Below are 13140 nucleotides of genomic sequence, written 5' to 3'. Positions count from 1 at the left end.
GGATCGAGCATTGTTTCGTTCTGCTGTGCATGGGGTCGCTATGAGTCGGTTCCGACTCGATGGCACCTGACAACAACAACAACAACAAGTCGTTTCCGACCCATAGCAACCCTGTACAGGGTTTCTGAGGAGCATCAGGTGAGCTTGAACCAGTGACCCTGCAGTTCAAACAGCTTTGCAGTCTGGCACATTAACCCACAGCGCCACAACAATATCTAGGGTATCCATGTTTATGTATTCCATTTCATTTTTCACTTCTTCTAGTTTTCCTAGATTCATTCTTCATGCATTCCCTGATCTGATTATTCATGTATGTTTACAACACTTTCTCCTCATTTAGATTTGTGTCTCATCAGCAAATTAAGGTTCTGAAAGCTTTACTCCATTAGATTCATCAGAGTTAGCTCTACTTGAGGAGGCACCTCTTACCCAGTCATATTTTGAGTGCCTTCCAAACTGAGGGCACTATAGCTGACAATAGCTCTTCATCCTGTGTTAATATGCAATGTTTTGGTACTATCTGACCATGTTCCACTACTATTTAAAATGTTTTCAGTGACTAAATATTTGGAAGTAGTCTGTCTCCCTTTCTACCTAGTCTGCCTTTGTCTGTAAGCTCAGCTGAAAATTCCCCACCATGGGTGACCCTGCTAGTATTTAAAATGCTGGAGACATTAAGTTCATAGCCATAGCAGCACATAAACCACCACAGTAAGACAAACTCACAAACTAGTGGTAGATAAAATCATTTAAATAGGTCAATACAAATGCTTCCTTATGAACATTCTTTTGAAGTAACTGCCTCTATCATTCAAGTCTAAGTCTTAATAAAGCAGAAAGGGATTTGGGAAATCATCTAACTTGATTCTATAGGAACTACCTAGTAAAGTTGTATAATACTGGCATTGATATGATAATTAAATCTGGATCTATTAATGATACTGCAATGAGAACTATATAAATATAAAAATAAAAAGACAGGAATAAAGCCCTGAGAGACCACACATTTTACAGTAACTGTTTCTGATGAGCTGCTACCAAATATAGTATGCTGTGCCTGCTGACAAAGATAATTATATTTCAAACCAATTTAATGCTGTCTCAGAAATTCCAGCTCATGTTTCTGGAAGATCTAACAATATATCAGTTTACTGTGGCAAAGGTGAGTGATAGATCCAACTTTAAGAGTAGGCATCCATTTATTCCCATCCTTTCACAAATCTCTGAAGATAAACTGATAGTGCCTGATAACTTATGGGTCTTTATTAATAACACTTATTTAATAAAAATTCTGTTGGAATTTTATCAAATATTAATCACAGATAATTTTATCTTCTGGCAAAATACAAAATATGTTTCTATTGCTTATAATTTTTGTTGCTAAAAAAGAACAGAACTATAAAATCTGCCAAATAATCTTGTGGACACTACTTGATAATAATTAAATGCTTGTTCAAGGAATATCATAAATGTTGATAAACAAAAAGCCATACAAAATAGTATGTTAATTAGTTACAGTTTTCCCTATTTTGCTGAGTATTATATTCTGCCTTAATGACTCAAAGACCAACAATAAAACTCAATATAACAATGTTTCCCAGAAAAACAAAAATAAAATGTACAGAGAATATCTTGTGTAATTCTAAAGGTTTCCTTAGAAGATACCATTTTTAGACAAAAAAAATGAGATTTTTTATGGGGTCTTCTTTGTGGTTAAGTGCTACTAAACTCTGTATAGGGTTTTCAAGGAGCAACTGGTGTGTTGGAATCACTGACCTCTCAGTTAGCAGTTCAGTGTTTATCCTATAGTGTGACAGTAGGAGTCCTTTATATATGTCATAGGTATGTTGTGTGGTGCCGTGGAGTCAGTTCTGGGCAACCCTGAACACAATAGAATGAAACATTACCCGACTCTGCATCAACATTAAAATTGTTGTAACAATTATTTAGTAGGGCTTTAGTAGGTATAAATAGTTATTAAGTAGTTATTTAGTAGCTATAAATGAATCTAAAGTCAGAAGTTCTGGTATGTGAATAAAAATTACTCCCATTGTGTTCTTTAAACAAATATCTCATATTCATTCATCCCATTGAAATGTGGGGAATTTAAATCTCTTACATCTATATATAGTTTTTCCTCCAACATGCTTCCAAGATCCCCATAGTCCTCTGTCAACACCAACTATCACTAAGACAGTAAGTGCTTCAAGTCCTCTTCACTTAAGTAAGAAAGGTTCTGTCATCTGCATATCACTAGGTTATTTATGTGTCTGTCCTGTTCTTCATGTAGTCCAGCTTCTCAGATTAGTTGTTCAGCACACAGATTAAATAAGTATGGTGAAAACATACTTGATGTTGTTGTTGTTATTGTTGTGTGCTGTGGAATTGGTTCCGACTCATAGTGACCATGTACAGGGTTTCCAAGACTGTAAATCTTTACAGGAGCAGAAAGCCTCATCTTTCTCCCACGGAACAGCTGGTAGTTTCGAACTGCTGACCCTGAGGTTAGCAGCCCAATTCATAACCATCTATTTGGTACCCACTCATAGCAACCTTATGCACAACAGAGCACAACACTGCCCAGTCCTATGCCAACCTCATAGTCATTGATACATCCATTGCAGCTGCTGCTGTCCCAATATAGTTGGGGGTCTTCCTCTTTTTGTCTGATCCTTTTTTTTTTTTTTTAAGTTTCTATTGTGAATTGAGTGATAGTTTACACGGGGAAACATCAGTTTTACACACATCCTATCATATTGTTTAATTGCAATGATTATAATCCCCTTCATCATTCGACATTATTTGCTTCTATTCCATTTTTTTTTTTTTTTGATGTGCACGAAAACACTCAGAAATATACAATCATTCAAACAGCCAAAGGGCACACCCTGCAAGCCTGCCCCCAGCTGCCAGCGTACATTTCCTCTCCCTCCATGAGTCTAGAGTCCTCAGACGCTTCATCTCTCCATGTCATCATCTCTGCCTCCATCACTGGCCTGGCTGCTTCTCTGGGTAGGGTCCCACACTCTGCTCCTGCTCTTCTCCCTTGATGGGTCCAGGGTCCTCCATTCCAGGACTGTAAGATCAGCCAATAACCCCTTTTTGGTCCAAAACTTCTATCTTTGCAGTTGTGACAATTGCAATTAGTCATGATAATAGGTACTCACTATTGAATCATGAGAGTCTTGTCCACATTTCCTTTCACCAGACCTGTCTAGACAGGATGATAATTGGCCCTCCATTTTACCAAAGATGATATCCTTCTCCAGGGATTGGTACCTCCTGACAATATTTCTGAAGTGGAAAAGATGAAGTCTGGCCATCCTAGCTTACAGGGAACATTGTGGCTGTACTTCATCCAACACAGATTGATTTCTTCTTTTGGCAGTGCATGGTACTTTTGGACTCTTCTTTCTTTATGGTCCTGAAATTCCAAGTTTCTCCTTTTGAAATGGTTCATTTTAAACCAAGCAGAATGGCAAAACTGACCAGTCTCCATATTTTTTTTGTTTGATTTCATCTAGTCATTTCACCACATGCCTGTCAGCTTTTTGCACTTTGGTGGCTTGTGAGTTGCTGTGATTCTGAAAGCTATGGAACCGGTATTTTAAATACCAGCAGAGTCATCCATGGTGGACAGGTTTCAGTTGAGCTTCCAGACAAAGACAGACTAGGAAGAAAGAGTGACGAACTACTTCTGAATATTTAGTCACTGAAAACCTTATTAATAGCAGAGAAACACTGTCAGATATAGTGTCAGAAGATGAGCCAGCCCCTCAGGTTAGAAGGCACTCAAAATGCGATTGAGGAAGAGCTGCCTCCTCTAGGTAGAATTGACCCCGATGACATGAATGGAGTAAAAGCCCATGGGAGAAAAGCCCTCCTGACAATGTGTCTGAAGTATGAGAGATGAAGTATGGCCATCTTAGCCTCCAAGGAGCACTCTGGCTGCACTTCTTCCAAAATGGATCTATTGGTTCTTTTGGCAGCCCATAGCACTTTTAGTATTCTCCACCAACACCATAACTCAGATGCATCAATTCTTCTACGGTCTTCCTTATTCACTGTCCAGCTTTTGCATGCATATGAGGTTAATGAAAATACCATGGTTTGGGTCAGGCACAACTTAGGTCTCAAGCTGACATCTTTGCTCTTCAATAATGCTTTAAAAAGGTCTTGTGCAGCTGATTTGCCCAATGCAATTTGTCATTTGATTTCCTGACTGCTGCTTCCATGAGTGTTGATAGTTGACCCAAGAAGAATGAAGTCTTTGATAACTTCTATCTTTTATCCATTGATATGAATGTTGTTTATTGGTTCAATGATGAGGATTTTTGTTTTCTTGACATTGAGATGCAATCCATACTGAAGGCTGTGTTCTTTGATCTTCATCAGTAAATGGTTTAAGTCCTCTTCACTTTCAAAAAGCAAGGTTGTATCATTTGCATATCACAGGTTGTTAATAAGATTTCCTTCAATACTGATGTCACATTTTTCTTCATAGAACCCAGCTTCTTGGATTATTTGCTTAGTATACAGGTTGAATAAGTATGGAGAAAGAATACAACCTTTCACACAACTTTTTAAATTTTAAAACATTCAGTGTCTCCATGTTCTGTTCGAACAACTGCTTCTTGGTCCAAGTACAGATTCTTCATGAGCACAATTAAGTATTACAGAATACTCATACTTCACAATGTTGTCCATAGTTTGTCATGACCCACACAATCGAAAACCTTTGTGTAGGCAATAAAGCACAGGTAAACATCTTTCTGATATTCTCTGCTTTCAGCCAAGATTCATTGGACATCAGCAGTGATATTCCTCGTCCCACAGTCTCTTCTGAATCCGGATTAAACCTCTGCAAGTTCTCTGTCAATGTATGCTTGCAACAGTTTCTGTATTACCTTTAGTAAAAGTTTACTCACATGGGCTATCAAAGAGATTGTCTGATGATTTCCACATTCCATTGGGTCACCTCTCTTTGGAATGGGCATAAATATGGATCTCCTCCAATCAGTCGGCCATATAGTTGACTACCAAATATATTGGCATAGATGAGTGAGTGCCTCCTGTACTGTCTGACTTAGTTGAAAGATTAAAATTTTATTCCATCAATTCCTGGGGCCTTGTTCTTTGCCAATGCCTTCAGTGCACCTTGGACTTCCTCCTTCCGAATGATTGGCTCTTGATCTGGTAGCGTAGTGGTTATGAATCGGGCCGCGAACCTTAAGGTCAGTGGTTCGAAACTACCAGCTGCTCCGCGGGAGAAAGATGAGGCTTTCTGCTCCCGTAAAGATAACCCTGTACAGGGTCGCTATGGGTCGGAACCGACTCGACGGCACTTAACAACAACAACAACTTGAGATGTTTAAACATAAACCATTTCCTTTTGGTACATTGTCTCCATGTATTCCTTCAATCTTCTATTGATGCTTTCTGCATCATTCAATAATTTGCCCAGAGAAGCTTTCAGTAACAAAAGTTGAGGCTTGATTTTTTCTTCAGTTTCCCTGGCTTGATAAATGCTGAACGTGTTCTTCCTTTTTGATTTTCTGATTCCAGATCTTTGTACACTTTTGTAATATTTGACTTTATCTCCTCAAGCTAATCATTGAAATTGTCTATTCAGCTCGTGAACCTCCTCATTTTGTCCATTTGCTTTACCATCTCTATGCTGGACAGCAAGTTTCAGTGTTTCTTCTGACATCCATTTTGACCTTTGCCTTATTTCTTGTCTTCTTAAGGGCTTTTTGCTCTCTTCATGTGTGATGTTCTTGATGTCATCCCACAACTCTTCTGGTCATCAGTCTTTAGTATTTATTGTATCAAATCTGTTCTTCAGATGATGTCTAAATTCAGATGGGACATATTCAAGGTCATATTTTGGCTCTCGTGGACTTGTTTTAATTTTCTTCAGCTTCAGTTTGAATTTGTTTATGAGTAATTGATGGTCTGTTCCACAGTCTGCCCCTGGCCTTGTTTTCACTGATGATATAGAGCTTTTCCATCATCTCTTTTCACAGATGTAGTCAATTTGATTTCTATGTACTCAATCTGGTGAGGTCCATGTGTATAGTCATCTTTTATGCTGTCTAAAGAATGTATTTGAAATGAAGAAATCATTGATTTTGCAGAATTCTATCATACGTTCTCCAGCATCATTTCTATCACCAAGGCCATATTTTACAACTACTGATCCTTTCTCTTTGCTCCTAACCTTTGCATTCCAATCACCAGTAATGATCAATACATCTTGATTGCATGTTTTATCAATTTCAGATTGAAGAAGTTGGTAGAATTCTTCTATTTCATCCTCACTGGCTTTAGTGTTTGGTGCATAAATTTGAATAATAGTCGTATTAACTGGGCTTCCCAGTGTAGACAGCGTTGTACCTCATGACTGATCTGGATATGTTCCTTTTGACAATGAATGCAATACCATTCCTCTATGTCATTTCCGGCATAGTAAACCATGCATTGATCAGATTCAAAATGGTCAATACCAGTCCATTTCAGCTCACTATTGCCTAAGATATCGATATTTATGTGTTCCATTTTATTTCTGTCAACTTAGAATTTTCCTAGATTCATACTTTGTACATTCCATGTTCTGATTTTCAATGGATATTTACAGCTGTGTCTCTTCATTTTAAGTTGTGTTACCTCAGCAAATGAAGGTCCTGCAGGCTTTTCTCCCATGGGCTTTAATCCATTTACGTCATCATGGTCAACTCTACCTTGAGAAGGCAGCTCTTTCTCAGTTGCATTTTGAGTGCCTTCCAACCTGAGAGGCTTATCTTCTGGCACTATATCTGACAGTGTTTTGCTGCTATTCTTAAGTTTTTCAGTGACTAAAGATTCAGAAGTAATTTGTCACTCTTCCTAGTCTGTCTTCATCTGGAAGCTCATCTGTAACCTGTCAACCATGGGTGACTCTGCTGGTATTTAAAATACTGGTAGCATAGTCCCAGAATTACAACAACTGACAAGCCACCAAAGTACGTCTAACTGACAGATGAGTGGTGGTGAATGAAATTAGTCATGGGCAAAAGGACACATTTTGTAAGAAATCACTATTTTAACAAGTCATCAAAACCTTTTACATTAAAAGAAATATTTTTTGATGATTACCAGGTTTCAATGGGGAAAAGAGGGTAAATTGCTAACTAGAGGTTGAATGTGGATTAATTTGAGTAGAAGCAAAGCTAATATCAATAAGGAGATCAGACTAACTGATCAATATGAAGAAACACAAGAGTTAAATGCAACAAGGTAAATAACATTCCATAGCACTCCTACAATAACAAGAATAACAATAACCTACAAGTGGATATATAAATGCATGCTGAACATGTTTATTGAGTCAAATGGGACTGCTCTCATAAATATATACAGCTTTGACAGAAAATATTACTACATATATAATTACTACATATATATTTATATGTGGTAGAACATATCTATGAATGTAGTAGGGCATACAGGGTACAAAGTAATGAAAACTTCTTAGCCACAACCAAACACCTTGAGGAAATTAGTTGCTCAGCCTAGGATCTCAGGATCACAGTCCCATAGACATCAAGACATAATCCACAAAGAAAATGTCCTACATTATAATTTGTTAAGTAAAGACTGGCCTCTTAAAAGCTTTCAAGTAGTCAATAGGTAATTATTGGCTTTTCCCTGTCTGAAGCAAATAAAAGTGAAGATCATCAAAGATACATGGAAATGATTAGTGCACATGAACCTCAGCCTTTATAACCCTGAGACCAGAAAAATTAGATGACTCCCAGCCAACCACCCTGAAAGGGATCACAATAAATGACACTGAATAGAGTGGGAGAGATGTGTAGAACAAATCTCAAAATTATTTTTTAAAAAAACTTTAAGGACCAGGATTTGCAGTCTTACAGAAATTAGTAGAGTATTGTAGCCTCAAACCCTTAGTTACCCTTCAAACCTGGAACTGAACTCATCTTCTAAGCACAATGTTCAGCCAAATATTAGACATATTTATAAAGTGAAAAATAACATCAGAGAGGTGCACTCCCGTTAGAACCATCAATCATGCAAGATTAAAATGATAGTATTTGCCCAAGGATGAAGCTCAGAAGGCAGAAAGGGATAGGAAGGAAGTATGAAAGGAAAAGGTAAATACAGGAATGAAGTAGGAAAAGTATTCTTACATTATGGGGCCCGCAATCAATGTTAAGAAGAAAATTGGTTTTGCTCTGTAAACTTTGACTCAAATCACAGTAAAAAGCTTTTTTTTTTTTTTTTTTTTTAAATCTATATCTGAGCAAAACATTCCATAAGGGATGCTGATCATAAAGTTCACAATATTGAATTGTCACATAAAGGCTGCAATCAAAGGTCAGTTATGCCATTAGAAAAAAAAGTTGGTAAGACCACCTCACAAATTTTTCAACCTCAGAATTATTGATCTTTTGCACTGAATAATTATTTGTTATGAGGAGCTATCTGTACATTGCTGTCAGATACCAGTAGAACCTCTCCCATTGTGACAATTAGCATTTAAATTTTCTTCATTATAGAACATTGAGGAGTGGCAATTACATGGATGTGACCATTGCTTGGATTTTTGTATATTTCTGTAAACTTGGAAAGAAGTAGTAAAACAAATGCTTAGGTACTCATATGGAGAGAGTAGTATTCTAGAGTTTGGGTTTCTAAGGCATATTTCTATAGTACAATTACCTAGGTTGAACTAAGTAACTATGTTACGTGATCCAATAAATAAGTGTTGTCAGTGGATCAAGTAACATGAAGGCTTTGACAACTTTAATCTTGTCTCCATTTATCATGATGTTGCTTTTGGTCCAGCAGTAAAGATATTTGTTTGTTTACATTGAGTTGTATCCCATACTGAAGGCTGCAGTTGTTGACCTTCATCATCATAAGTATTTTGAGTCCTGTTCACTTTCAGGAAGTAAGGTTGTATCATCTGCCTATTTCAGGTTGCTAACAAGTTTTCCTCCCATCCTGATGCCTAATTCTTCTTCATATAATCCAGTTTCTCAAATTAGTTGTTAGGCACATAGACTGAATACAACCCTAGCACACACCTATCCTGAATTTAAACTAGTCAGTATCCACTTGTTCTTTTTGAACTATAGCCTCTTGGTTTATGCACAGGTCTTTATGAGCACTGTTAAGTGTTCTGTAATACTCATTCTTTCCAGTGTTATCCATACCTTGTCGTGATCCACACAGTCTAAGCTTTGCGTAGTCAATAAAACACAGGTAAACATCTCTCTGGAATTATCAGCCTTCAACCTAGATCCATGTGATCTCAGCAATAATATTCCTCATCCCATATCCTCCTCTGAATCGAGCTTGAACCACTGACATTTCCCTTAAATGTGTTGTTGCAGTCATTTCGGAATTATCTTCAGCACAATTTTAATTGCATGTGATATTAAAGATATTGTTTGATTTTCACGTTCTGTTGGGTGACCGTCCTTTGTTGCTGTTAGGTGCCACCCAATCAGTACCAAATCATAGCGACCCTATGCACAACAGAATGAAACACTGCCCAATCCTGGGCCAACCTCACTACTGTTGCCATGCTTGAGTCCATCGATGTGGTTTCTTGGCCAATCCATATCATTGGGGTGTCAGGGACTGACCTCGACATAGTTGTGTTGTTCACAAGTGTTTGGTTCACAAGGAGGGGAGATCCAGTGGCAATAGAGATAGCAAAAGAATACACAGACAGACAGAAGGAAGGAGACAATGAGACACCCCGAAACCAGGGTGGATGCATCACTGGTGGGCAGACTTGGGACTACAGGCATCGTGGCCTCTGCAGGCAGCAACTCACTGCCCTGCAATCTTTACTGCATGCCCTCCAACTTGTAATGCACACCTGGGCCGACCTGGGCCTCTGTTTTATTTAGGGGAGGAGCTTCATACCAAGCTGGGAGGTACTAAAACAGGATACAGCTAACATCAGTAATTTTCCAGACATTCAGGTAACTTTACATCGTACTTTGCTGGTTCGAATCTCAGGCCCGCAACTTGGTTTCTCAGGCTCAATTAACATATCTATAGCCCCTGAGCTCAGTTGAGAGAAGGTGAGAGGTAAGGACAAAAAGCTTGGGTGGAGTCCCTCTGTTTCAGCTTCCTGAGCCAGGTTTTCAGGAGGAAGTGAGATGCCCAGGTGAATGGGCGGCACCTGGAAAAGGATCAGGGAGGATGGTTTTTTTGTCTGTAGAACAAAGACCCGGGAAGTAGCTAAGATATTTTCAGTTAATCCTTTGGAGAAAGGCTTGACCTTGCAACCTTCACAGTCTTGGCTTTAGGGAAACACTACATTTATCTGTGGATATTAAGCTCATGTTTGGAATTAAATAAATATAACTGAACACTAAGATGAAAAACAATTTGTTATGACTGCCAATGGCCAGAATTTTTTCCTAAGAGCCTGCAGCCTGTATAGTCTACACACGGTCTGCAACATTGGGGGTCTTCCTCTTTTTCTCAGACTCTCCACCTTACCAAACATGATATCCTTCTCCAGCAACTGGTAACTCCTGACAATATGTCAAAAGTATGAGAGACGAAGTTTGCCATCCTAGCCTCCAAGGAGTACTCTGGCTGCATTTCTTCCAACACGAATCTATTTGTTCTATTGGCAGCCCAGGGCACTTCCAATATTCTCCTCCAACACCACAACTCAAAAGCATCAATTCTACTGTCCTCCTTATTTACTGTCCAGCTTTCACATGCAAAAGAAGTTTTTAAAAAATACCATGGTTTGGGTGAGGTGCACCTTAGTCCTCAAGTTGATATCTTTGCCCTTCAACACTTTAAAAAGGTCTTGCGCAGCTGATTTGCCTAATGAAATACGTTGTTTGATTTCTTGACTGCTGCTTCCATGAGTGTTGACAATAGATCAAAGAAGAAAAAAATCTTTGACAACTTCAATAGTTTTTCCATTGATAGGATTGTTGTTTATTGGTCCAGTGGTGAGGATTTTTGTTTTCTTTACATTGAGATGCAATCCATACTGAAGATTGTGCTCTTTGATGTTCATCAGTAAATATTTTAAGTCCTCTTCACATTCAGCAAGCAAGTTTGTATCATTTGCATATAACAGGTTGTTAATGAGTCTTCCTCCAATCCTGATGCCATGTTTTTTTTCATATAACCAAGCTTCTCAGATTATTGACTCAGTATAGAGGTTGAATAAATATGATGAAAGAATACAATCTTATCGCACACCTTTCTGAATTTTAAACCATTCAGTGTTCCCATGATCTGTTTGAACAACTACCTCTTGATCCATGTACAGATTCCTCATGAGCACAATTAAGTGTTCTGGAATACTCACACATTGCAATGCTATCCATAGCTTGTCATGAGCCACAGAATTGAAAGCCTTTTCGTCGTCAATAAAGCACAGGTAAACATCTTTCTGATATTCTTTGTTTTCAGCCAAGATCCACCAGACATCAGCAATGGTATTCCTCATTCCATGGCCTCCTCTTAATCCGGCTTGAAACTCTGGAAGTACTCTGTCAATGTATGCTTTCAGCCATTTCTGTATTACCTTAGTAAAACTTTACTAGCATGAGATATCAAAGATATTGTCCGATGCATTCCATTGGGTCACTTCTCTTTGGAATGGACACAAATATGGCTCTCTTCCAATCTATTGGCCAGATAGTTGTCTTCCAAATTTCTTGGCATAGAGGAGTGAGTGCTTCCTGTGCCACCTCATTTTCTTGAAAGATTTCAATTTTGATTTCATCAATTTCTGGAGCCTTGTTCTATGAGAATTCCTTCAATGCACATCCTCCTTCAGTATCATTGGCTCTTGATCATATGCTACCTCTTGAAATGGTTGAACATCAACGATTTCCTTTTTGTACAATGACTGTGTATTCCTTCCATCTTCTTTTGATGCTTTCTGCATCATTCAATAATTTGTTCAGAGAAACCTTCAATAATGAAAGTCGAGGCTTGAAGTTTTTCTTTTGTTCCCCCAGCTTGAGAAATAATGCTTAGCATATTCTTCCTTTTTGGTTTTCTGACTCCAGATCATTGAACATGTTCTTGTAATATTGACTTTATCCTCTCAAGCTGATCTTTGAAATGTTCTGCTTAGGTCTTGTACTTCCTTATTTCTTCCATTTGCTTTAGTATCTCTATGCTGGAGAGCAAGTTTCAGCATCTCTTCTGACATCCATTTTGACCTTTTCCTTCTTTCTTGTCTACTTAATGACTTTTTGCTTTCTTCATATATGATGTTCTTGATGTCTTCTGGTCTTTGGTCTTTAGTGTTTAATGCATCAAATCTGTTCTTCAGATGATCTCTAAATTCAGGTGGGATATATTCAAGGTCAAATTTTGGCTCTCATAGACTTGTTTTCATTTTCTTCAGTTTCAGTTTGAATTTGCATATGAGCAATTGATAGTCTATTCCACAATCTGCCCTTGGCAATGTTTTGACTGATGATATGGAGCTTTTCCATCTTCTCTTCCCACAGATGTTGTCAATTTGATATCTATGTATTCCATCTGGTGATGTCCATGTGTATAGTCCTCTTTTATGTTGTCTAAAGAAAGTATTCGATATGAACAAATCATTGATTTTGCAAAATTCTATCATGCATTCTCCAGCATCATTTCTATCACCAAGGTCATATTTTCCAACTACTGATCCTTCCTCTTTGTTCCCAACTTTTGCATTCCAATCACCAGTAATGATCAATACATCTTGGTAGCATATTTGATCAATTTCTGATTGAAGAAGTTGGTGAAATTCTGTTTCATCCTCACTGTCTTTAGTGGTTGGTTCGTAAATTTGAATAATGGTGGTATTAACTGGTCTTCTGTTCTTTAGAAAGGTCAAAATACGGCTCAGTTGTTAATTGTTGACCAAGTACCAATTTCCAAATTTCTTAGCATAGATGAATGAGTGCTTCCAGTGCTGCATCAATTTATTGAAAGATTTCAATTTGTATTCCATCAATTTTTAGAGTCTTCTTCTTTGCCAATGCCTTTGATGCACCTTGGACTTCTTCCTTAAGTGTCATTGGCTCTTGATTATATACTACTTCTTTTGCCTCTTCATTTCTTCTATTTCTTTTTGCTACAGTGACTCTGTGC

The sequence above is a fragment of the Chrysochloris asiatica genome, unplaced genomic scaffold (assembly GCF_000296735.1).
Source record: "Chrysochloris asiatica unplaced genomic scaffold, ChrAsi1.0 scaffold00111, whole genome shotgun sequence".
Taxonomy (NCBI): Eukaryota; Metazoa; Chordata; class Mammalia; order Afrosoricida; family Chrysochloridae; genus Chrysochloris; species Chrysochloris asiatica.
Note: the sequence above shows the minus strand (reverse complement) of the source record.